Below are 26170 nucleotides of genomic sequence, written 5' to 3'. Positions count from 1 at the left end.
TGGCAGTTGTTTGTGGTGTTACTATGATGATCTGGGTACTGTCTGCAATGGAAAATGGAGGTCCACAGCCCTGCTGGTAGTACTGTAAGGCTGTACTTTGGCACAGCAGTGCTTTGAGGCAATGCTAACATCCGTGTGCTAACATGGCCATAGCAATAATATTAACTTATTTAGCAGATAAAGTTTAGCATGTTCACCAGATTAATTTAGTGTGTTAGCATCGAAACATTTGGTAATAAGCACTAAACATGAAGTACAGTTGGGGAAGTCATTGCCAGGTTGTGATAATAAATAATAAATAATATTGGGCAAAATCAAATTTTGACCTCATAATGGTGATTACAATTCATTCTGGGTTGACATGATTGTGTACCAAATAGTTGTCGAGATATTTCACATTGAACTAAAAATGTTAACCTCATGGTGGCCAAAGAGAAAAAAGAAAGGGGAAATTGAAAGTCAAGGTCTGCAAAAGATTTCATGGCAATCCATCCAATAGTTAAGATATTCCTATCTACACAGGAAATTATATTAAAATGCAATCTGATGCAACCAAGATAGCACAGAAGACACAAAAAGCACATATTTACAGTTGAAACTAAACAAATGCCTGGAAGGAATTGTATAATATAATTATGTTATATAATATGTTATATATAATGTTATATTTTTTATTTATTTTATTCAGACCTCCAGAATACATATATCTATATATATACATTTCATATATAAATTTTTCATTTGTACATTTTATCTATTGATGAAGCACTTTAGTTTTAGAATACTGAACAAATGTATTAAGTTTTAGCTTTAGGATATGTAGTATGCCAGTACAGCACACTCTTCTATCAATGATGTGTAACCACCCTTTAGTCTATTTATGTATAAAACTAGATATACAGTATTACTGAGAATACATGTAAATATATTTAAATTTCACGTCAAAGCTATTTTGTATCTCTCCCTGTGAAGAATATTTTAAAACCAAAGCAGGGAGAGATGAATGCAACTTCCCCATGGGGAACCACAAAGAAACAGAGCTTGCAGGTGGATTCTGAGGTGGAGATGGGGTGTGACATGCATAGCCAGCAGCAGCTGTAGAAGCAGCAGAAAGCAGCTAGTTTGTCTGACTGATGATATCATATGTCTGTCAGAGTGTACTGAATCATTACACAGTCAGTGCTCAATACAAAACCCACAGTTCAACCTCCAATGAATGACTCCTTTTCTCAGTTCAAATCTCCACAAGATGTGCGTTTCTGAGCTCAGAAACGACTTGAGGAAGCTTAAGAAGGCCAAATTACATCTGCTACATAGCAGATGGGAGTTACAAACTCAATTGCACTCTATAACTTGTTATACTGTGACAAAATAAATCTACCTACCTTTTCCCTGTCCGCCAAAGTGTTGGATGGTCGAACGATTTCACGGGGTGACGGGTGCTAATTTCAGACCCAAGATGTCATGTGCTATCGATCACGTCGAGCAGAAGGTTTGCTCCTTGAATGTCTTTGCTAGATGTGTGTAACTTAAGAATGGAGAAGACGAAGGAGAAGATCAATGGGCTTACAATTCGACTTTCTTACTGTAATGCTGTCTTCATAGTCAACAATCTTTGTAGGAAAAACATCAGCAGCCAAATCTGATCAATCAGTTCTTGTGTTATTCCTGTAGCTGCTGTAGACACAACGTATAGTTAAATTTTTGAGGTGGTGCATGTAGGCTACGTTGCTTAGCGAATGCGTTTTTTTGTATTAAACAAGCTGCACTATGTTCCCTAGCTTGTTGCTAACGATGTCAGTCTGCTGTTTGGTGCTGGACAGGTAGTGCACAGTGTATGTTTAGAGCTTTTATCACTGAACAGCTGCCTGATGCAGTAGGAAACACTCCTGATGAGATTGCTGAGAGTGAACCAAAACAGTAAAGTTGCCGTAAAATGAAAAACAATTAGCTGAAAAAAGCTAATGAGCTCTGTAGAGTTTGTCACTATAAATGACCAGTGATTTGACTCATTCTTCATATGAACATATTGATTAGTGCACCTACAGAGACATCATCAGCTTTACTTTAATACACTGACTCACATGTTCCTGTGGCTGTCTTCACACTGCTGCCCAACAGACTGGATCAGTGAACACAAACACTCCATCATAGCAAGCCATTAGAACTAGCCAACGGCCAAACACTTTCAAGTTGTTTATTACAGTGATGAATCTATTTTACAAGAAGGGAGCATGTAACAGAAATCAATATCAAGGAAGAGACTTCAAGCTTGTTCTTATGACCTGCTTCACCATCAATGGTTTTGATTGAAAAAGAAACTCACTGAGTGTGTTCGATAACATACTCTAAAAATAAACTAAAAAAATGATTGAAATCCCTGACTGGCCTGGTCGTAGTATCACAGTAAGCATGCAGGTATTATCCACATCACCATTAGAATAATTTAAACTTTCGCTCTGACCTGAAACATATTATTAATGTTATATGTAACTGCATAAACAATTACCATGTTTAACGCCAAATAAACAAATGACTATTACCATTCAACAAATCCATGGATGCAGGAGAAATGAGCCATTGGCACACAGATTTCCCCGTGCTATGACCCATTTTGATTCAGTAAATAATGGATAAATGAATCAATGAAGGTTTGTTCTGAATCAAAACAGCCCCAGATGAAACTGAGCACATTTGTATGCAACAGCAACACTGCCACACTGCAGTACCAATACCTTTTAAACCAATTGAATTCTGGTTTAGCAACCTTTTCTCATATTACAGCCCTGCAACCTCATGACACTTGAATGTTTGTTCTTGCTTGCCATCCAGTGCCTATTCAGTGATAATCTATTACTTGCATCCATTCAAAGACTGTGATGCTCTCATTGAGCCACCAATGTTCAGTGAATGCTCGCTGGGGATGGTTCACTGATAGAAAGAGACAGTATTCTCACAAATGTAGCCCTTCCAATGAATGTTAGCCTGTGTTCACTATTGTTACAATGCCGTGGCTGGGTGTAAGTAGTGACTCACTGTCAATGATTGTTCCATTGTAAAGCTTTCGAGACAATACCCCAATGTCCCAAATCCCAAGTAGATTATGTGTTATCTGATTTGGTTACTGGTTTTGGAGTAACATTTTAAGAAGCTCTCTTTTGATTTGTATTTCTGGGACCCTTTCCCTGAAGGCTGGGAACATAAACTACAAATAGATTGGGATTTAAGTTTTGAATCCATATCTCCTATGAGTTTATATGGTAAAATATATAGGTGCATACTTTCTTTAAATGGAATTATCTACGTATGTTTGATGGTGACAGTTGCAAACGCTTCACTGCATCTCAAGAACAACACTGATAAGAAATACTGCAGCATTGGCTTTCATTGGAGTTAACAGCTAAAACTGCTAAGTACGTTTTATATATTTCTGGAGTTTGAAGAGCCTTGCCTCACTTATACTGACAAAACACAAACGTGTCATAGAGCTGCATGAGTGATGTGATCCGCAGGAAGGGTGTCAAGGTGATAAATTGTCATACTTTCCATCTCTTTTACAGACATAAGTTGTGTCAACTTTGAGTAATATGAGGCCATAAAATTTGACATATCATACATTTCAGTGAAAACAACACAGTAAAAATAACTTTAACTTTGCTGTGCTTTTAACTGTTTTCAAACAGGGCTCCCTGGGTTCCTCAATGCACAATGGTAAGGATGATTTACAATCACAGTTTAGGCTAAGTGACATTTGATGGTATAAATATTAAGTAAAAGCGGATGCATACACTGATCATCAACAACTAATAAACTGAATCTTCACTTTCACAACCAATTTGACTCACTGATAATTGCAATCCATCATTTCGAGTCTTTGGGATCAATGGGCAGAACCGAGCAGTGATGCTGTCTATAGTTGGCTGTATTGTCATTATGATAAATGGCTCAATCAGCTGAAGCTGAGGAGGCTAAACCTTATGAGTCACACACAGTTCAGAAAAGTTGAAGGAGTTTTGTCCACAACTTTATCTTGTGCCACTATCAGTTTGATAAATGTGCAGCCTCAGGGGAAGCATCGTGTATTGAGGAGGAATTAGAGTGTGGAAGAGTTTGCCCCTAGCAGCAGATTGTTAGAAGGATAATGGTGAAGGACTTGTGTAAGTCTTTTCCTGTTATTATAAATCCCTAATGAAGAGTATAAACACACAAATATATTACTACTGTCTGTTTTAATACAGATTTGACTCCCCTCTGGCAAGTCAAAAGCAACTTCCAAAAACCTTCTTTAACTACAGTTGCTTACAGACACAAAGTGCTGCCCACACTAATGTAACACATCATGTTGAACAACATAAGCACATTCATCCTGCTGGACTTAATATCTAATGAACACATTACAGATTTTCTCTGGCAACACAAGTATTAACTTGACTGTGACTAATTCATGCATGTAACCTGAAGTCAAGCAAGTCATTTGATCTAACGAGTTTTATATATTGCAGATACAGCCTTTTCTTCTTTTCTAGGGTGACGTTACACAGCAGGTGACATCGAAGATCAATGATCTCAAGAACAAGAAAAAAGTTTCGAAAAATGCTTTTGCAAAACAGAAAATCTGTAAACATGACTTATTTGGTAGTTCACTACACTATTATTGTTGTTTTTTGTAATTATTTGGTTCTGTTTTATATAAATTGTAGACTCATTGTTTAATGTTGTGTATAACTGCCGTTACATAGGATCTATTGACAGAAATGTTTTCAAGACCCTACAAAATTAACTGTTTGTTAATGAGCCATTTCTATCTACATACCCGCACATACATGCGCCGCCATGTTTCGCCACCATGTTTCTACAGTAGCCCTAACGGACAAACTACTCTACAGATCACTACGTTGAATATGTACAAAAAACAAGCAGAAAAAGAACAAGTAACATTGGTAGTAGTAGACTGGTTTATTAGAAGTAAGAAAAGAAGAGAAATTTTGACAAATAGAGAAGCACACATTATTTAGCTCAAGAGCCGACAGAGCTGGGAAAGGGAGGTGTGAGCGTTGACTGATGGTGCATTCATGTGGTGTTGGAATAATCAGAATCTTTTTTCCCTCCTTAAATCTTAATTGGAAAAAGACTCATAAAGTGTACATGGGACATAAGGAAGTATACAGAAGGGACCATCCGAGGAGCAGGTGAATGCACCGTGAGCTGCTGGTTGCAAAACTTAAGAATTTAATGTAATTAACTTGTATTTAATGTAAGTTAAGTTCAGTAAGTTCAGTGCAATGTGTAACTTAAGTTTAAATATATCAATGTTGACTTAAGTTTAACACTTCACATTAACTTCACATACATATACAGAATGGTTTATTAATTCCAAGTTAATTCTACCTAAATGTTTTAATTTTCAGTCCAGCTGAGAACTTAATAAACATGTTCTTCTGACTCGAAGAACTGTGACTTGAAATTAGTGAAGTAATGAATGTACTGCTGAGAGTTCACTCAACTCATCAAATTAAGATTCTAAAGAAACTTAGCAGACTTCCCAGCATGCATTGTTTGAAAGTTAAAACTCACCAGAGACCATTCTTTATGTAGCTTGAGGAAAAAAGACAGATACCTGCTGTTTTTAATGCATGTTAAATTAGGTTATGGCTGTTTCTTTTGAATGAAATGAAAATAATTCTAACCACATAGTATACTCTCAGTAGTGCTGAGTACAAGCCTTACTCTTAATCTTACACTTACACTAAATTAACTAAATTAAGTTGTTGGTGGACATCTTAAATTTAACTTGTCTCAAGTTAAGTTCATTCAGTTAGTTTAAAATTTTCTACAGTTTTTAAGACAACTTTGAAGTAATTATTCAGCTAAGTTCAGTTAACTCACATTTGTAAGACAGCAGGAGTACTTACACATTTAAGATGAACCAGCTTGAAATGATTTACAGCATACTTTTAATTAATTTAATTGTGTAACTGATAACCTTCATTACAGTGACCTAAAGCCACAAATGTACCAATACACAAGTTGCAGTTGTCAAGGACATATTACTGTAAGTCATCATCTCTGTATTACATTGTTAGTAGGAACAGTACTTCGTAACCGCAAAGTGATGCTTCTGTAAAATAAGTCATAGCTAATTATTATTATTCTGATCTCTAATTACCTTCAGATGCTCTCAAAATGTCATTTAAAACTACCAGATACCGTGAAAGTGCCTAAATGTAATCTGTGTACGTGTGCATGCGCATATTTGGCCTTTAATTCTATCACGTACTTCCCATAACCATTTAGTTAGATTTTTCACAGCTACCACACGCCAAAATCTAAAGGCCTTTAGGCTTCACTATTAAAGCTGCTTTGATGAAAAAAGCAATTGTGCTCCTTAATGGTACTAAATTAAATAAAAATGAGCTGATAAAGCTGCTTCATGTGCCACTCTTTGGAAATGTGTGGTTCTTTCGAGGTATTTTGTATCAAAGGGTGTCAAAATACACACATACACACTTAGCAATTCTAAGAAATTGGACTGACATCAGCAAGCTAATGCTCAGCGATCATTAAGCATCCTTATAATTACACTTTGCCCAGGCTAACGGCATAGAGGTCTAAGAGTACATTTATTTAGACAGGCTCACTTAACAAGTTTTAACTTCAGATAGATAGAGTAGTAGATTCCTTCTTGTACATGCCAAAATAAGCAATCCATTTGAACATCTAAACTTGGCATTTTTTCACATATATTCCTTGACAGCCCAATTTTCTGATGCAAATGAGCATTGTGGAACTTCCTCAACCTGTCTGAACCCAGGGTCATTTTCCTCTGTTCTTTGCAGACATTGAAAATGAAGGCAAAGGTTTTACAGGCTCAATGTACAGTCAGAGTGACAGTCCAATTAATTTCAATAAATAAAAGATAAACAAAGCCGCGTGTATGTTTCAGCAAGGCTTGTCATTCAGCAAATGCACACCCTGCCCTGTGTTCGTAGGAAAACGGTTGCACTGTTTTATGTCAAAGTCAGCTCTTTCTCTGTACCTCACCAACACACACACACACACACACACACACACACACACACACACACACACATTGTAAACAACCTCATGACCAGAACTTCAAAGTGGCTGTCTCTCCTAACACTCTCTTTTCTATCAACAGCTACCAACAAGGTGCCCTTGAGCAAGGCAGGTAAGAGACAGCTGCTCAGTCAGTAGATTTGAGATAAACTGTAGTGGCACTGGGTCACTGCTTGCAGGTGTTAAGGTGTGTACAGGATGTGTATGAATGTGAAGAAGGGCAGCACTGAAAAAGAACATGCACACTCAGCAAAAGCCTTCTCTGTATGAGTAAGGGAGGGAAAGAAAAATGGAGTATAAGACTTGATATATGTGTTACACTATACTACTAAATTTCCTATATTACACATGTTTAAAACGAACTATCCGAAAACAGTACAAGGGTACATGGTAACATTGTGACTAAAATGAAATGGTCACTGTGGTCGAAGTATACATGGGCTGCTAAAATCCAGCAACGTTTAAAGGAGTAGTTTGACATTTCTCTCAACGACAGTGTCTGATGTCAACCACAAACCGTCTACAGGCACGTGTAGCCATGTCTCTGTTAGTCAAAACAAACTGCTCTGATGATACTCTCTCTGACTCCTCGCCACAGCTGCTAGCTCATCCATCTTGGTAGCCAGCGATCTCACGTTTCCCATCCTGATGGAAGGCAGGTACGGCTTGTATCTCCTTTTCTTAGGCCAGCATTTCATTCCTGCCCTATATCTGCAGTACTTTCTCCTCAACTCTTTAGGGGTTTCAGGTCTCTCCTTTGCCAACACATTGTTTACAACAACTGACGTCTGTTCTAAACAATGGCTCCGTCGACGCCATATTGTTGTTATTGACGGAGATGCAGTTTACCAAAAGTGTCTCCCTCTCCACCTATTTGTGGAACTAAACTGACTAACTGTTCACAAAAGTAAGTAAACTAAACTAAACTAACAATTATTATGAATAATTATTTAAAGAGCAGGAGAAAACAGAGCAACTGTTTGTGAAAAATAAATGAATAACAATGATAAGTTCAATGGCTTTAGAAGGCACAGCCACATTTTGTTGTTCTGCTGATAGGGGCATCAGATCAGATTCTATGTGTCATTCTTGGAATGAGCTTATTTCTCAGAATGTCAAATCTGTGCCTTTAAAGTAACATGCAGTAACTGACTATTAACAGGGTGAATGGCATCTCTGTTATAACCACTTCGGGCCTGGAGCTCCTGGTATTGCACATTGGAATCCTGGGCAGGAAACTGTGAGCATAAACTCGTCATCCAGCTAGCTATCAGAAGAAGCTAAGTTAGAAAAGTTGTTGACTTGGTAGTTTTTGATCTTAAGTAATGTAATCATAACAAATGCGTGTGTACAGCGGTCCTTATTTACGACAGGGGTGAATTACACTGAAACGGTAGGTGCACTAAATGACAAAAAAACATAAAATCTTACATAATACATCTTGGATAAAACATTTTGTTTGTGTTATCATATAGGTATCACCACACCTCATTGGCGTAACAATGTATTTGCAGTACAATTGGTAAATTGAACATACATTAGGAACATGCTGAGTACACATGCAATCTGAGGTACGCACAAACTGCAGGAGCTCCACCTTGGGCAAAGCATTAAACTAAAACAAATGAGAGAGTTGATATCAAAACATGCAATATCAAGACATTTCATTCACAGCTGAGCGGCTCCAGATCACTATATTTGCATCTTTTTTGTTTTTCTTCATATTGTGTTTCATACTACTTCTGTTTGAATTAAAGCCAACAAACAATACATTTACATTTAGTGTTATGTTCAATTAAGCTGAAATAGCAATAAGCATGTGTGACGTGTGTTTGTTGTCGGCCATTAATAATATCAACAACAAGGTCACAACAAAGGCAACTAACAATAAAGCCAAAGAGAGCATGGCTCATACAATTATTATTGGCCACAATGCAAAAGCAAGATTAGTGTTACTAATTACTTGTCTAAAGGAGTGATAAGGAAAGCTTTGTTAGGGGGAAAACGTGACTTTGTGTCCCAATAACAAGCCAATCACAGTGCATCTGCATGTGTAAGACCTCCAATTTGACTGGAGTACACCTCCTACATACACCGCCCTCACAGGGTGGTGAGTGCACTCCACAGGCTCAGTAATGCCACAGCTGTCTGATGGAGACATGGCACTTATGGTAGATTGATAGACAAGGTGAAGAAAGCCATTGATCTTCGTCTGATTTAACTATAATGCAACAACGTCAAATTCGTCAGCAACAAATATCAGGGACTAGAGGCAATCTGTCATACTCCATCCAGCCTGAGACTGCTCAGTCATTTATGTGTGATACAACAACTGCCATGGATGTGTTGTAGCCAATGTGGAATTCCTCCAAACCTGTGCAAAGCAGTTTTGTAATTGTAGAAACTCCGAAAATGAGATCATATGTGTGGCCAACCTTTATGTTTTTTCAATACAAACTACATTATATGATGATAATTATCTGAAAATTTCACTTCAAACACAACATACCACTTCAAAACACATGTTTTTAAGGAATAAGATTAAAGAAAGCTCCCTCAGTCTTGAAACCTGAGTTTGTAGAAGAAAAGATAAATGCATACACCAATGCATAAAAACATTTCCTTCACATAATTTCCTCAACAAAATTCCTAACAAAATATGTCTTGTGGTGGACTTCAGGTGGTTTGGGCATTTTCAGACGTCACATAATTTCAGGATACTGGGCTCCCCTGTGACACCACCCGGAAGCTGTTTTCGCTCATTGTGACCAAGTCCAGGTTTAGGTCAGTAATATCTGAAACTAAAGGTTAAAGGGCAATGCTGGCATTATATATATAGACATATCCAATACAAGCTCCTTTCCAAAAATCACTTCTGCGCTCCACTGATCAGCACATCTTGCTTACACACACTACTTCATCATGAACATAATCCTTCAATTTTATTGACATCAGCATATATTGTAAGGATTAACTGATCAGTATTTCTTTCAAATGGCAGTCAATAGCATTTTTTTTACATAGATGTCTAACACATTTTATTGACAGCCCTGAGCTTGAAAAACAGAAGATGCTATAGCTGTTTTTGAATTTTAATTCTCTCAAAATAGAGAGTAAAAAGAGTGATTTAGTCATCCCTGCAGGAAATCTTTTGACATTTAGTCATCCCTGCAGGAAATCTTTGACATTACGGCTTAATGTAATCTTCCAAAAGACTGACAAGTTGACAAGTGAGTGAGGTGGAGGGAACCTTTTCTTATTCCTTGTAGGAGAATTCTTGACAGGACTGAGCCAATACGGAAAGCTTCTCCATGAACTTAAAATCAACTTTTCATCTTTGGATGTCCCAACAAGCCTCACAGTGCACTGATGATTTGTAGACAGAAAGCATAAGAGAGAGAGTATAAGGCTATGTCTCAACAGTGCACCACTCTGTGTTAACATGAGCTGGGGAGCCAAATAAAAGAAGACAGAAGGATGTAAACATAGACATACAAAGAACATAGACAGGGGAATAGAAGAAGTCTTACCTGGGAACACAAGTACAGCAAACACCCATGACAGGATGATGAAACATACCGAATTATACATGTTGAATCTGATCTGCACGTTTGTTTTATAGACGCTCTTTTTTTTTTTTTATCTTCCCACAACAAGGCTTCAGAGAGCTGCCCACTTTTTCTCTTTCTCTGCCTTCTTCCTGAATGTCAGTTTGGATAGCTTTTCATCCCCACTTGCAGGCTGTACTGAATATGCTTTAAATCCAGTGCAAGTAGTAGTTGGCGGCACACACACACAGAAGCTGGCTCCTCGCGCAGTATTCGATCTCCCTCTCTTCCACGTACTACAGCACACAGAGGGACCAGCACTCTGCAAGATTGGGGGGAGAGGAGGGGGAGGGCAGTCTCTGCTCAGCTGGCATTGGTTGAAGCTTCTGTCGATCACCCGTGAACAGTCTAGCTCTGTTGGGATTTTTTTTTTTTTTTTGTGGCTTTGAATCCTCAACCCTGCTTACCTTTCTCTTCCCCTTTTGACATAACTAGCACAGGATTCAAACAGATGATGGAGGATTGATATTGACTAAAGGCTTAGTAAATAGCAGCCTCCTAATTATTGCAATAGGGAATCTGTGATTGGGGTAATTTTCTGAAAATCATCCCTTGATGTGATTTTTGGTGTTGCCTTATATGTCTTGAATGGGCTTTAATGAGGGACTTCAATGCAGTGTTATGACAGTTTGGACTGCTCTATCCGGTTGAAGCATATAGATGTGTTCATTTGCAGAGAATAGAAACACTGCTGGACAGAAAATAAACATAATGAGGTGACACTGTGTGTCAAGATTCTCCCTGGTTCTCACTCTATTTTGGATAAAATGAATAGAGTTGATGTGTGATTCATTTTAAACTCTAGTTGAAATTCCATGCCACAGAAGTGTTATGTATTCTTATGCTAAAAACTAAGCATTTTCAAGGTATAGTTAGAATTAATGTAAAATTATATTTTAAGAACAAATATGAAACAAGTCTCACAAGTCCATACTCATACTCCGACAACCTTGCAGCTATTAACATAATCAACCAAGGTTGCTCTGTTCCATTATGCTATTCATGCAGCACCTAAACTAGTGGCTAAATAACCCAACCCACTCTCTTAGGCATACTTGTAGACAATCTGAAAGGAAGGTCTCTGTAGAAATTCTAAGAGGCTATCAGAGAGACGTAAAAATCGCTACAACTACATTCATGTCCAACGTTGTCTCCAACAATAATCATAGGCCCCAGGTTCTCTTCAAAAATCTAAACTCCCTTATTAATCCTAGCGATTTTCATTTCATTTATTTGACAGGGACAGTGCTCATTAATTAACAGTAAAATAACTGTAAATGAGCCAGAGTTAGCTCAACAGGCTAATTTTCATCTGTTGTCTCTGGCCAGTTATTATGAAGGCAACCTAAAATGAAGATGCAGCTCAAATTGTGCCCACACCTACATTATGCAAAGATTTTAAAACATTTTTTATTGTAAAGATTTCTGTGCTTAGATCTTTACCAACCTCCTCTGCCATAGACCCTTCAGTTCCTCCTACATTCTCGGCAGTTTGAGCCTGTATCACTCTCCTCACTATCTAAGATAGTTCAGAGTCTGCGGCCTACAAATTGTCCCTCAGATATCCTTCCCTCTTGTATTTATTAAAATAAGAATGCTGGACCCCACAGTATTAAAAACGTCCTTTAAAAGACATGTCTTAGCACAGGGTGTCCCAGCTGCTTTTAAACATGCTGTATTGCAACCTCTTATCAAAAAATCTAATCTGGATCATGACGTTCTCTCTAACTTCAGGCCTATTTCCAAACTCTCGAAAGTGTTGGAGAGAATAGTCCTGAACCAACTACAAACATTCCTCGACAACCATGGCATCCAGGAGAAGTTCCAGTCTGGCTTTGAACCACATCATAGTACAGAAACAGCACTTTTAACGGTTTTTAATGATCTCCTTTTAACTGTGGATTCAGGCAACTCTGCTGTTATGGTGCTTCTAGACCTGACTGCCGCCTTTGACACTGTGGATCACACGATCCTTTTATCTCGCCTTGAACACTGTGTAGGTATCAAAGGTATTGTCTTGAAATGGTTTCAGTCATACCTGACTGATAGGAGCTTCTCTGTTCATTTAGCTCAACACTCATCATCAGCTGCTCCTCTCACTTGCGGGGTCCCTCAAGGCTCTATTCTGGGCCCAATGCTCTTTTCACTGTATATGTTGCCACTGGGTTCCATCCATCCATCTTATCCTGCGAACAGGGTTGCGGGGGGGCTAGAGCCAGTTCCAGCTGGCATCGGGCGAAACACGGGGTACACCCTGGACAGGTCACCAGTCCATCGCAGGGCCGCACATAGACGAACAACCACTCACGCTCACACCTAAGGACAATTTAGGGTCACCAATCAACCTAGGCCGCATGTCTTTGGATGGTGGGAGGAAGCCGGAGCACCCGGAGAGAACCCATGCAGACACAGGGAGAACATGCAAACTCCACACAGAAAGGCCTGGGTTTGAACCCACGACCTTCTTGCTGTGAGGCGACCACTGCACCACCGTGCAGAAACATAACATCTCATATCATTGTTTTGCTGATGATGTCCAAATTTACCTGCCTATGAAAACCATAACCAAAGAGTCTGTGCAGCCATTGTTAGCCTGCTTAAAGGAGGTAAAAACCTGGATGGAGTTAAACTTCCTCACTCTGAATGAAAATAAAATAGAGATCATCACGTGTGGACGTTTAGGCGTACTGAGTGACCCTCTTGGCACTTTGGGCCCTTTAGCCTCCCAAAATCGCTCCTCTATTAAAAATCTTGGCGTTATTTTTGACACCTCATTCACTTTCAATAAGCAAATCAGTGCAATCGTCAAGACCAGTTTCTTCCAGTTAAGACTTCTAGCTAAAATAAAGGCCATCTTCCTTCCAAAGACCTTGAAAAAGTCATCCATGCTTTTATTACTGCTTGGCTGGATTATTGTAATTCATTATACATGGGTCTACATCAGACATCTTTAAATCGCCTCCAGTTAGTCCTTTTTGCAGTAGCTTTTAACCTTTGTTAACCTGGCTTCTGATGTTTTAAAGTGCTGTTGTTTTGTTTCCCTGTGATTCACTTGGGCTGTAGTAATTTTTTGTACTTGTTATTTATGTATTTGACATAACAGTGTTGTTGTTTTTAAATTTGCTATAGAAATAAAATTGACTGTGACATAGTATCTCATTAATACATTCTTTGTGCAGCTCATGTTCCCAGTCAATCATGCACCATCACTGACTCTCTGTCTTGTTTCTTGTTAGTCATTACTCATTGCAGAAGACCATTTTTGTTACCTACAGTATGCCTATTCAATGATGGCTATCACATGCATACCTAAGCAGCATTAGCTTCTTCTTCTTCAAACTCCTAACCGGCAGCCCCGGCCTGGCCTCTAACCATCCACAGATAACTTTACTTTACTTCTACGTCACGAGCCAGCCCAAAATCCTTACCGCAGACTTGGCGTCAGCCTGCATTTCAGTCATTTGACACTATGGCATTCTACTGAACTGAACTAAACCAATCAATCAGGACAGCTTAACCATTTTGACAACCTTGCAAACTAAGTGCAGTTCTGGAAATCCCAGAACATGACAGAATTTTGAAATGATTATCAAAGTAGGCTCCAATTTAATATATGTTGAAATTAAGACATTACAATTTACTGTGATAAAATAAAAAAAATACTTTCTCTGTGCACAGACGTTTAGTGTCTCCCCAAGTGAGAAATAATAGGAGGCCATGGGTCTGTTTGATCGTACGTTTTTTAAATCTCTTTCATGACCTAAAGATCTTTTATCATACACGCTCCTTTTTAACGAGGACTACAATATAAATAATTACAAAATAATTTACTTCATTGTTTTTATCAATGACAAATATAAATGTACTATATCTCCAAAGTGAATAAATGCATTTACATTTATTACTGTATGTTTATGTTACAGTACCTGTTCTTAAAGCCAAAAACCTTTCTCAGAATTAGCCATGAAAATGTACTTTTTTTTGTATTTTTTGAAATTATGCCTCTTTTTCTCAAAACTCTAAACACAAATCCACAACTTCTCACCCAATTCCCCAAACAAACCTATTTTTAGGTCAAAATGAAGCTTTCCACTCAAAGCCATTCAATCTTGCTGAAAAACCAAACTTTGCCCTCAGACATAACACACAAGCCCTCAAAAACACACACCCTACGACACAGTTTTACACACTGGTAAAATAAATTCAAAACAATACTACAAAAACTGGTTATAAGTAATGGTACTTGTGGAGTAGTTCTCCCCCTCAGAAACCATGATGAACACAACAAAAGATACAACAAATGTATATTTGCACATTTTTTATTCCTTAATGTACTGTACAGTCCAATACACCAAACAACAACAAAAAAATTATTCTGCACCAGCATCTCGTCTTTGGTCTTGGACAGTCCACAGAATCTCGTCAACATCACAGGCTATATTGGCCCTAGCCAGGGGGAAAAATCCTCTTGCATGCCTGATCCACCCCTGGCATTGATCAGCTGAAATGTCAAGGGAGGCTTCTTCCATGGCCTGGAAGAGGTGAACACAGATGTAAGGTTCTCGATCATACACTTTCCACCGCCATGCTGAAAAAAAACTATCGGGCTACGAAAGGGAGAGTATGCAGGCAGAAAGATGTTGGAAAACCTCAGGTGATTGGTAAACCAGTCACGGACCAGAGCAGCGCAATGGAAGCTTGTAGCATGTAGTGAAGTTGCTCTGGTTTTGCTGGCTCCCTCTGGTCAAGCTGGAACATACGCTCTCTTAGACCATCAATGAAACCAAGGAGAAGCATAGTGTTATGGCGGTGAAGTACTCCTCATAGGGCTGATGGGCGTGCACATATTGATGCTCCCTCCTCACTGGTCAGGGACATTCACAATAGCCCGATGACCAATTATGTTACGCCCCCTTCTCCTTCTTTTTGTCAAGTTAAATAAAGCCTCGTCAACAAAACTAATTTCATGGGGAACAAGTCTGCCTTCAATCGCAAAGATTCTCTGCAAAACACATGAAACACAGTAGAGTAAATGACTACCCTAAAAAACTGTTCAAGAGGGCACAAAAGGCAGATCACCATATATGTACTTTGTGCTACAATATAAACAGCTGTACTGCTATACTGCAACGGTAATACCTCATACAACATAAAAATTCATACTTTGTTGGGAGACGGGACAGAAAGGACCCAAACGCAACACTCAGAGGGAAGGAGGTTTTATTGATGGTTCACGGAGGGGGCTAGGGAAGAGGTGAGGGAGGAGAGGTGGACGCCAGGGGATGCGGGCACGGAGGACCGAGGAGCGGGCGAGGCACGGGTGGTGAGGCGAGGAGCAGGGAGGAGCCGGGAGCCCGAGAGGTGAGGACCGGAGGATGAGCCCAGCCGACTGAACGGATGACGAGGGTGAGTGAACCTGGGAGGGAAAACAGACAGAAAGACAGGGTTAGTGGCTGGAGCGACAAAATGCAGGGAAGATGAGGGAAAAACAAGGAACATGAGAGCCTGGACGTAGAGGTGGCACCGGGTAAGGAGCAACGACGATCAAGCGAGGATGGTGTGGAGAACCGGGGTTGAAATACAGGCTGGGATGAGGTTGATTACTGGCAGGTGTGGCAGGCTGACGAGGTGGCTGATGAGGTGCAGGTGTAGGTAGTTGGCTGGGCTCAGGAGCCGAGGGAGAGAAGAGGAGAACACAGGGAGGCAGGCAGAGCAAAACAATGGGTGAAATAAAGTGAGAAAAAAAAGTAAAACCAAGACACTCACCGTCAGCTGGGCTGTCCCCACAACATACTTCAACATATTCCACACGTTGGTCTTTCACTCTGTCAGTTTTATTCGAAAGGAACGCGGTAGACCTGTTTCATCCAGAACAGGTGCTTTTGGATTATGCGATCAATTGTGGAGAGGCTGATGGCATTTATCCCTCGAAACTGGTGATTGTCTTCAATCACACTTGATGTCCTGCATTCTGGAGACATACATGTATCAACCCTCAAAAACTGCTACCTTGTTGTGCCATTTGTCAAACTGAACCCTATAAATCATTGAGCTACATTTTTATTATATAATAAAAATTTGGGCTTTGAACACTTCATTTCCTGCATTCTGGTGAATTACTCTGCACAAAATTCAGGTGACAATTCAAAAAAAAACAAATATAGTGTAATATAGTGCTGTAAGGCACATTGCATCTTTTCACCTCAATGATAAATTAATTCATTTTAATTCAGTTTCAGCAGCTCATGTTCAAAACTTTCTGCACATTAAAAATCTCTCCCACATATCTGTGTTCTCTGATATTTACAGAATAACAATTTGAGATATAATATTACGAGATATAATGAGAATGAAGTCATTATATTTGAACAAAATCTACCTGCCCCACTGCTGTGCATTACCCTGCCTTAACCTTAGTGCTCTGCTGATATGGTAGTAGGCTGCTACCCCCTTTAGACCGTCTGACAGACAGAGTGCCTGTCCGGGACTGTACTGGATGAGACCAGCTCACTGCTCTTCATCAGAGGTAGAAAAGCGAAACTGAAAACACTTGTGATCAGACAGAAATATCACAACACATCCACACGCATGTTCACTTCAGCCCCTCTGATAAAGTGCGGCTCACAGCCGCTTCAGAGGGAATGAAGCATCCTGGAGCAGAGAGACAGTCAAACAGAGCAAAGGGACAGAGACAGCAGAGAGAGCGACAGGTGTCTGTGTCGCGGTCAGGTGTGTCATGTTATTCTCTCACTACTTTGTGACGGACTGTTAACCGTTACAGTACATTGACTAGACGCTGACCGACAACATTTATATTTAAATGTTTTGATTACAATTTTACTTGGGACAAATTAGTAGTCGCTGACAAGCCCTGAAGCTGGGAGCAATGATCTCTCTCTCTCTCTCTCTCTCTCTCTCTCTCTCTCTGCAGGCAGGCAGGCAGGCAGTAACGGCGGGGGGGTCACGTTACATGAACTTCAAACAAAATGTAGCAATAGTATTGTGAGTAGCCTCCGCTCTTTGAAGAGCTGATGAGACAGGCTGTGTGATGAGGATTATTGCATATTAGCCTAAGATGGAAAATATTTTTTTATGTTTTTGCGTTACATTCAGGGCTACTGTCAAAACATTCTGGGCTAAAGCCTAGGAAAAATGACCTGGCCATGCTGTTGGTGGGTAGCCTACATGTCCCCAGTGTCCCTAGTGTAAAGGAGCCTCCCTCCCTGCTCCCTCCCTACAGGTTGAGCTACTCCCTGCTCACCACTTCACCTCCACTCTCCTCCTGCTCTCTCTCTCACTCAGTCACTCGCTAACAGTCTATGTTCAGGTGCGTATGCCTGCTCTACGCAGGGTACTGCAGCTGATGTTGAAGCTACTGCAGTCCCGGTAACATCTACTAGCCCCCGGTTTGGAGGCTTGCAGATTGGACCGGCTATACTAGTTGCCCAGCCTCCCTCATCCCTAGTCATACCATGGACAAGGACATGGTCAACCAGAGTGGCACGAATTTCATATGAGACTGCTTGTCTCCTTCCCCTTCCCTTCCTCTTCCTCTTCCTCCTCCCTATTCCTTCTCCACCTCCTCCTCTTCCTCGTTATCTTTCTCCTCCTCCTCCTCTCTGGTGTCCTCTACATCTTCCTTCATGTCTTTCTGGATCCACTCTTCCAAAACGGAATGAACTGACTCTGCCCTTTAATCTTTCTATTGAAGCATCTGATTGGTGTGTTATCAATTATGACTCTTTGTGTTTCCACCTGGGTAGCTGTGTGCTAATTGAGCTCAAGCTGTGCTGACTTGAGTGAACAATATTGAATGGTAGTGCTTTCTCAATGACCACATGGTAGGCAATGACAAATGAAGGGATCTGTGTGTAGTTTTGGGAAATAGGTCTTATGAGTTGTGGTTTTGAAAGCCTGCTTATAGTGTTTAAGAAATTGAGAAAAACTGTGATAAAATTACTATGGTTAGTCATCACTGTTATTGAAAAGTCACAGTGACTTTTGATAAAGGCCTGGGAAATGTTTTGTTTACTTCAGACTCATAATCAGTTGCATTCAATTGCACAATGGCAGCCCATTGATCGGCAGAGGTGTAGTTGGACAGTTGCCTAATTGTCCCTTTTTCCATAGCCTCATTAGCGATGCAAAGGAAATTTGCTCTTGTTGGTTCGCAATCCAAACAATCATGAGCCTTCTCACAAATGAAAGGTAAGATGGATCAGACACAAATGTGTTGGGGATCCCCCCTGCAGCTCGGCCATGACGTCTCTAAACCCACAAAAGGAGGATGCTCCAGTCTCTACTTGCCTTAAACCCTGCAACTGCCATTGCTACAGGAGGTAACCCATTTATATATGGATTATATATGGATGGAAGATGTAAAGATGTCAGGCCTGCAGAAGCAAGATACGGATTCCACTGTTCTTTTGGTAGAGAAGTGTTGCACAGCTTAATAAAAACTCAGAAAGTATGGTTTTGAATTACTTTACTCTAGGGTGTAACTTACACAAGCAGGATGGTACATTGTTTTTACTTATGTTACAGCGATGCACTAATGTGTTGCTGTTGCTCTTGACATTACTCACTAAAAGGTATACTAATATATGTATATGCACATACTGTATATATATGCAAAGTACATTTGGCACAAGTCCTACAGATTAGTATTGTGGCTCCTGTTTTGTCCAGCTGCATGTTACAGGCATTACAGAACCCATTTCTTACATATATTCCTTACGCGAATCCACACACATACACATCTGGAACCCACAGCATGTAGCCTAAACTCCAGCTGTGCTCCACACCATCTTGGTGACAACAGGTAGAGTGCGTCCACCATTTTGGGTCCTAACCTCTTTGCTCTCTTTTGGATCATTGCATGACAAGCCACCCACGTGGTCACGTCCGCAATCTTTCTAACTCTACCCCCCTATTGTCTCACACATCCACACACACACACCGACACACCCACACATAGATACAGTTACATATGGTTGCTGATTGTTATACGCTTTTGTTGTGCTTAGAATAGATGAAAGTGGTTTGTTGGCTGAAGTTTTTGATCATTTATCTGTGATAAGGCTAAATAAATCCTATCGTAAGCAGTTGCCTGTGGTTACTTGTGTATTGCTTGTTACAACAGCAGGTTGTGATGGTCAGAGATCAGATTCACCCTTCACTGTCCAACTTATTAATGTAAAATAGTGTTTAAATATTGGCATTTCTAGGTGGACAAACCACTCTTGGGGACTGATTTCTCATTTGGTTATTGGTCCCTGTGACAAAGTACCATCACTACGGTTGTGATTGTACTTGGACTGCCATTCCAACGAGCCTGGCTCTTTGGCGTTGCGAACAAAGTTGCATGTTTGGTACCCTGTAGACCTGCGTTCAAATCCAGGTCGGGTGACTGCTCTTGCCCATTGCTAAAGTCCCTGATTCCAGGTTGGTACCTCATATTTATTAATCTTCTTATATATTTTTTAATATTAAAACATTTATTCATATTTCTAAATATCTTCAATATTTTGCAATATGACTAAACTTGCCCTTACCAGATCCCAACAGATGATTTATGACATCTAGACACGACATCCTGCCATTAACGCATTGAAGCTCCAATGCACTGTAATGACTTCACAGCTTCTTATTTACACTCATGAATGATGTAGAAGCAAGCTGCTACATTTTTAGTTTTATTAATCAAGTATTGTTGATTAAGCTACACTGAATTGGGGGGAAATGCAGTTAGGAGAATGAGTGTAATTACATGTAATTGTTTGTAAAATAAAACAACTGCTGTGCCTTTGTTTATCAAGGTATATTTGTTTCTTGTTCTTGCACACTGTGACATTCCAGGACGCCAGTCTTAATTTGATCCAAAAATGCTGTTTGTGACAGACCCAAGAGGCAGCTCATTTAGAAATAAATAAATACAGTAAGTAATCAACAAATTAAAAGATTAATAATTAGAAAGATTAGGAAGTGTCACTTCCTAATTGTCACTATCTGTTTGGTAAATTGGTTTGATCCTCGGTGTTACATCATCTTTATATACATACTTCTGATGAGTAATTGTCATTCCTGAAAAAAAAAAACATTGTTTGATGCAGTCTGTTGACACCTATGGTGTTATTTTGTTTTATCCACCAACAATGAAAGCAAGAACACATCCCACAGAGAATACACATGCTTCCTGTTCTTGCCCTTGGCATAAACCAACTATGATCTGAAAAACAATGTTTGTTTTTTCACATTATCATTACTAAAGGTGCTCTGAATTCTAGGGCTCGTATTCTACTGAGGTTTAACTGTGACACATTTCAAGAGGAAGTGGAGTAGAGTAGTGCAGTGCAATTAAAACTGCTGTGATTTACTGTAGTTAATTAAAATTACAACAGTGATAGAACCCACATTTAGTGAATAAAAGCCCAATACTACTTTTAGTTACTCTAGTTACTGTGCTTTTAATAAACAGAAGAAGAAATAATATGGAAGCAATGACACATAGAATAATTAGAATCTTATCCGAACCACTGTTAATGATGTTGCTCACTACATCAGGTAGATGCATGGCTGCCATCAACTGTGAAATTGCTGCCCTGTGGGTGATAGTCCCATCAGCTGTTTGAAACCCACACTGCTTCTATATATTACCATAGATGTGGCAAACAGGAGTATGCATAGGAGTATGCAGAGTCTGTAGATGTTAACCTGCTGTTAGCACTTTTATCTACACCTTGAATTTGCATCTGCATCTGATGCATCTGCGTCTGATCAGCTAAATTTAGCTGTGCAGTACCATATCCTTGTCTGTTAAGTCTCGAAAACACGAGCTGTCAACAAACAATGTCATGTGTGCATCAATAGGTACATGTCTGGTCATGCACAATGAGACTGCTTTGTTTTGCACAGTCATGTGGTGTGCCCTCAGAAGGCCAAACCATATTGGTAGCTGGATTGATTGTACTGCATCTTTGAATATGGATAATGGAGAATGTGGATAAGGAGATGTGCACATCTTACTGGGTGAAAGCAGAGGCTTTTTGGTAGGCAAACACCCCTGCTGCTGGTCCTTGGTAGCAGGGTGGCAAACCTTGCTCTATTGTGTCCATTTTGGTGCTGTAATAGGCAAATGGTTTTTTACCTGTGGGTGTGTCTTGCACCCGTTCTGCACTCGTATCGCCAATATTTAAAGTCAAAATATCTAACTGGAAACAAATCTAAAATGTCAGTAAAATAAGTAACATCAAAATATTGAGGGAAGTTTAGAAAGAATGAAGTGCACAGACATCAGTCAGTATCAGTCCTACCTCATGTCCTCCTCCTCCTCCAGGACAGGAGGGGTAGCTGGTTTGTCTTAGCCAGCAGAGTTTTGGACTTATCCTACCCACGAGGAAATGTCTGGATGTCATTTAGCTTGTTAATTTGTGTAAACAGGTGTATTTATGTATTTATGATTATTGGCTTGTTGGTCGAGTTAGCACTGATTAGCAGCTGACACGCTATCAAGAATAACTTCTTATCAAGAATTGGGCCTATATTAAAGTAAGATCCTACTTATGATGAAACACTAAGTCGCTTTAGTAATTTGTAGGATCGACCCCGATATCACAGAGAAAGTTCAGTTCCATGGAGAGTTTTGGTAATCCTATGGGTTCCTTGGGGGGCTCTCAAGCATCGTGATCATAGGTGCAGAGAGGATTGGTAGAGGAGAGCCTGAGTGCCATGGCCAGACACAGAGAAGACAGACAAAACAGAAGGGAAAGGGAGAGCGAGACCACTCACCATAACAGATAGTGATGATGAGGAGGACATTAAAATTACATCACCTCCTGAACACCCTTACAGTCGAGGTAATGTTAGTAATGATTCTAGAATGTAAAAGATGTGTTCAATTCATAGTTTTCATGTGATGTCACATTCCAAGACGGAAGACGTTAGGCTATTTTCCACTGCTTCCCAAAACAATAAGCAAGTGATAAACTGTTACTTTGAGTTGCTGAGAATGCTGGATGGTTGTTCTTTCGGATGCAGTAATTGAGGAGGAGACAAGCCTGGCCTGTGTAAGGAGAGGGATTCCCCACAAGGTAAACGTAAACAGCGCCAGCAGGGACCTGGCGGTTTTTAATGGTAGAAATGCGGCAGTGGATTCTGTAATGTTACATGGATTGGATGTGCTCAACACGCAGTTTGTGTTCATATCTTTCTTTTTCTTAGGTTTAAAGGTGATCCAAATAAAATTTTACTGCTTTCGGGGCGTCTCTATTGTGCAGTCGCGGTGTGAGTCGCTATGTTGGTCTGTTGTTTTGCACGCCAGGTCACCGCGCATGTCACGTGACTGAAAACTATGGATTGTAGAGTGTGACAGGAGCGCATGGTCAAAGGGCATTTTTATTAGGGATGTGAATCTAATTTCTTTCTCGACACTCGTAGATCTCTTTGCCAAATCTTTATGGATCGCCATTTGATTTCCTGGACAATTGTGTGTGTGTGCATCTTTCATTGGCTTGAGTGCTTTCAGCTATTTCTTGAACATTGGAGACGTCAATTTTGCAGAATGTGCAGCTGTCGAGTACAACAGTGTAAATTGCAGGCTGCTAATCTAGAAATCATTTCAAACTTGCCATTCCTTCTTGTAGCGACATCGGTTTTCAGCTTGTGCGGCAGCAACTGCAGAATCCACACGAGACACAACGACGGTGACACCTTGTGTATAAAGGGCCGTGAGACCGGAAAATTGGCTCCCGTTTTTTCTTCAGCTCTCTAGAAAGCAAATTATTCCTAAGAAGATGTCAGATAGCAAGACAGCGAGAGCCTGTGGCTCATCTGGCAGACCCACGTCTGCCCACGTCTGCCAGATGAGCATTATCCTGCCAGGGTATATCCATACCCGGTGTGAGGTGTGCTTTGTCCAGGAGCACGCCGGCTTGGCCTTCGCCCCACAGGCTAACAACATTTCATTCCTGGCCTCGTCTCACACCAAGCTGGTGTGCTTTATGTGTCGCTTTTTCAGGATGATGGAAAGCAGCAGGGAGGACTTTTCACACAAAAGCAGCTCAAATCCATGTACACCCCAGATGGCTGCTGAGCTTTCTGACAGCATCTTACGGATGATTATCAAGGACACAAGCCCCTTGCTATTGTGGAGGGCCTTCCGTGAGATGATCAAAGCCATTCACACAGGGTATACGCTTCCACCCAGGCACCACTTTACGGATTTGATGGAGAAGAAATGTGAGGCTAGTCTTGAGAGTGAAACTCAAAAAATGTTAGATAAAAAATGACACTCACCACAGATGCTTGGATGAGCATTGCCACCGAGGCATACTTAGGAGTCACCTGACACTTTATTCATTAGGATTGGGAGCTGATTTCATACAGTCTGACCACAATGCCACTTGAGGAGTGTCACACAGTGGAAATATCGTTGGCTGAAAAAACGGCAGCAGAAGCAGAAGGCAGCAAAGTTTGGTTTCTCTCTTGTTGATGTACTGACTACCGCCAACTGCTCACTCCGAGCAGCTTTAATTGTGCTCAATTTACAGACCCAGGGCCTGTGGAGGAAAACCGGATTTTTTTTCAGAGCACACGAAAAACAGAGACTTATCCTACCCATGAGGAAATATTTGCCGAATTTAACAAAGTGTATTGGATTAGAATCGCATAGACCAGCAAACCGAAATGTGCACCATCTCTTAAGGATTAGGACAACTGCACCAACTCCAGCACCCAAAACAAACTCATTTGAAATGGCTCTCTTCAATGTGAGATCTCTGTCAAGTAAGAATTTTATCTTAAATGATTTTATCTTGTCTGCAAATCTAGATTTTATGTTTTTAACTGAATCCTGGTTGCAAATGAATGACTATAGCCAGCTAGCTGAACTGTGTCCGCCTCAATATGATTGTTTTAGTCAACCGAGGGTCAGTGATCGTGGTGGTGGGCTAAGCAGCGTGTTGTAGCATGGCTAAATTAGTTATGAATTTTAATAAATTTATGATAATTAATACCCAATTATGAATTTTAATATTCATAAAATCAAATAAATATTCCTCGTTTCAGGGCACCACCAGAGTTGTTATAATCCTAGAGTCTCCGGACCTCTAGGTAGCTTTTAATAATTATACAATTATTACTAGTGATCAGTTAGTTAATAATCGCTAAATTATCTTAAAATCAATCAGTCAGTCTCATATCTAAGGGGTCAATTCTCTTGGCAGGGACGTGGAAATAGGCAACACACACAGTTCTTGATTATATTACAGTGAATTTATTCTCTAACTAATGTGATATAAAAGGATGGTTAAATACAGGGAAAATAAACAATGGCTGAACAATGAGAAATGGAGGTTCGATTGTGGGAAGCATTTGACTCATACGGCAGAGGAGAACTAATGAAAGTAAGCTATGAGTTTAGCAGTTAAAAGGAAATATTAACATTACGGGACATCTCTGACCACAGAATGTTTGTTAGGTCTTACGGCTTGTCGACAGCCTGCTTTGGCCTGTTGCACGGGTCCCACGCTAGCTGCCCAATCCTGGCTTTTTGCTAGAGATTCTCCGGGGTTCTCTGTGTCTGGCTTGGTCTGACCTCGGTGAAGTTGGCTCGACGAAAAAGCTTAAAATGGAACTTGGTCGTTCCTGAATTAGTCCAGTGTAATTTAACGGACTGATAACTTTAACAAAACAAAAGAAAGAAAGAAAATAAAACAAACTGAGGGGCAGATCGATGTCGCGGCACTTCGCGTGTGTAGCTTCAAGCGAACAAAGGCCTGTTGCGCTGGCCGACCTCTTAGGGCGTTGCCCGGAGAGGCACGCCAGACGCGTGCCGAAGCGTCCAGAGAGCCGAGTGGAAGACCAGGGCACGAGGGGAAGAGCAGAGCAGAGAGAGAACGAGAACGACGTCGCGTGTCGCTCTTTTGTTGCCTGGGGTGTGGTTCCCCAGAGGGCGTTTCAGGTTTCCCTAGGGACTGCCTTTCTAAACTTAATGTCTAAAAGAAAAGAAATCTATTTGCGCGTATTATAATCAAATATTTTCCACAATCAAACCTCAATGGTCAAACGGTTGTACGGTCATAAGTTAAGCATTTGGTAACAGGAAACAATTGTCACATTATTGGTCAGGATATTTATACATTAACGGCATCTCCAACAATGGTATGTATTACTTATTTCGTCCACTTGAGGGGGCTCAGGTTACATGAGGAAAGCTTAGATTAATCCAAGACCATCTCTCCTTAGGAACCGGGGAATTTAGTTATTCAGCCTTAAATTCAAACTGGCGATTAAGAGTATAGTAAAACATATCTTTATCATCATTTCTAAAGGAATTTTTTGAGAAAGTATTGCGAACAAGTATTGATTACACATATGACGGAGTGTCCTTAACCTTGCTGAAAATAAAAACACTGCAAAAGTAACTTATTTAGATTCTTTTCAGCACTAATATCAACAACAGATAGCAACAATATGGTAACATAACT

The 26170-nt window shown here is 40.2% G+C and overlaps 2 long non-coding RNA genes across 3 annotated transcripts; both read right to left on the bottom strand.

Annotated features, from left to right (window-relative positions):
- Positions 1-15005: 15005 nt before the first annotated feature.
- Positions 15006-16308, bottom strand: LOC123963626. Of its 2 annotated transcripts, none has more exons than XR_006823229.1 (3): positions 15849-16308; positions 15335-15687; positions 15006-15217 (listed from the first exon to the last, which is right to left on the bottom strand). It is a non-coding gene; the product is annotated as an uncharacterized LOC123963626 (long non-coding RNA). The 2 variants fall into 2 exon arrangements; XR_006823230.1 differs by having other exon boundaries at positions 15364-15687.
- Positions 16309-21131: 4823 nt separating this feature from the next.
- Positions 21132-22612, bottom strand: LOC123962590. The gene is made up of 2 exons (XR_006823000.1): positions 21998-22612; positions 21132-21806 (listed from the first exon to the last, which is right to left on the bottom strand). It is a non-coding gene; the product is annotated as an uncharacterized LOC123962590 (long non-coding RNA).
- Between the last annotated feature and the right edge of the window lie 3558 nt (positions 22613-26170).

The sequence above is a fragment of the Micropterus dolomieu genome, linkage group LG23, assembly GCF_021292245.1.
Source record: "Micropterus dolomieu isolate WLL.071019.BEF.003 ecotype Adirondacks linkage group LG23, ASM2129224v1, whole genome shotgun sequence".
Lineage (NCBI taxonomy): Eukaryota > Metazoa > Chordata > Actinopteri > Centrarchiformes > Centrarchidae > Micropterus > Micropterus dolomieu.
This window is presented reverse-complemented; position numbering and strand designations above follow the sequence as displayed.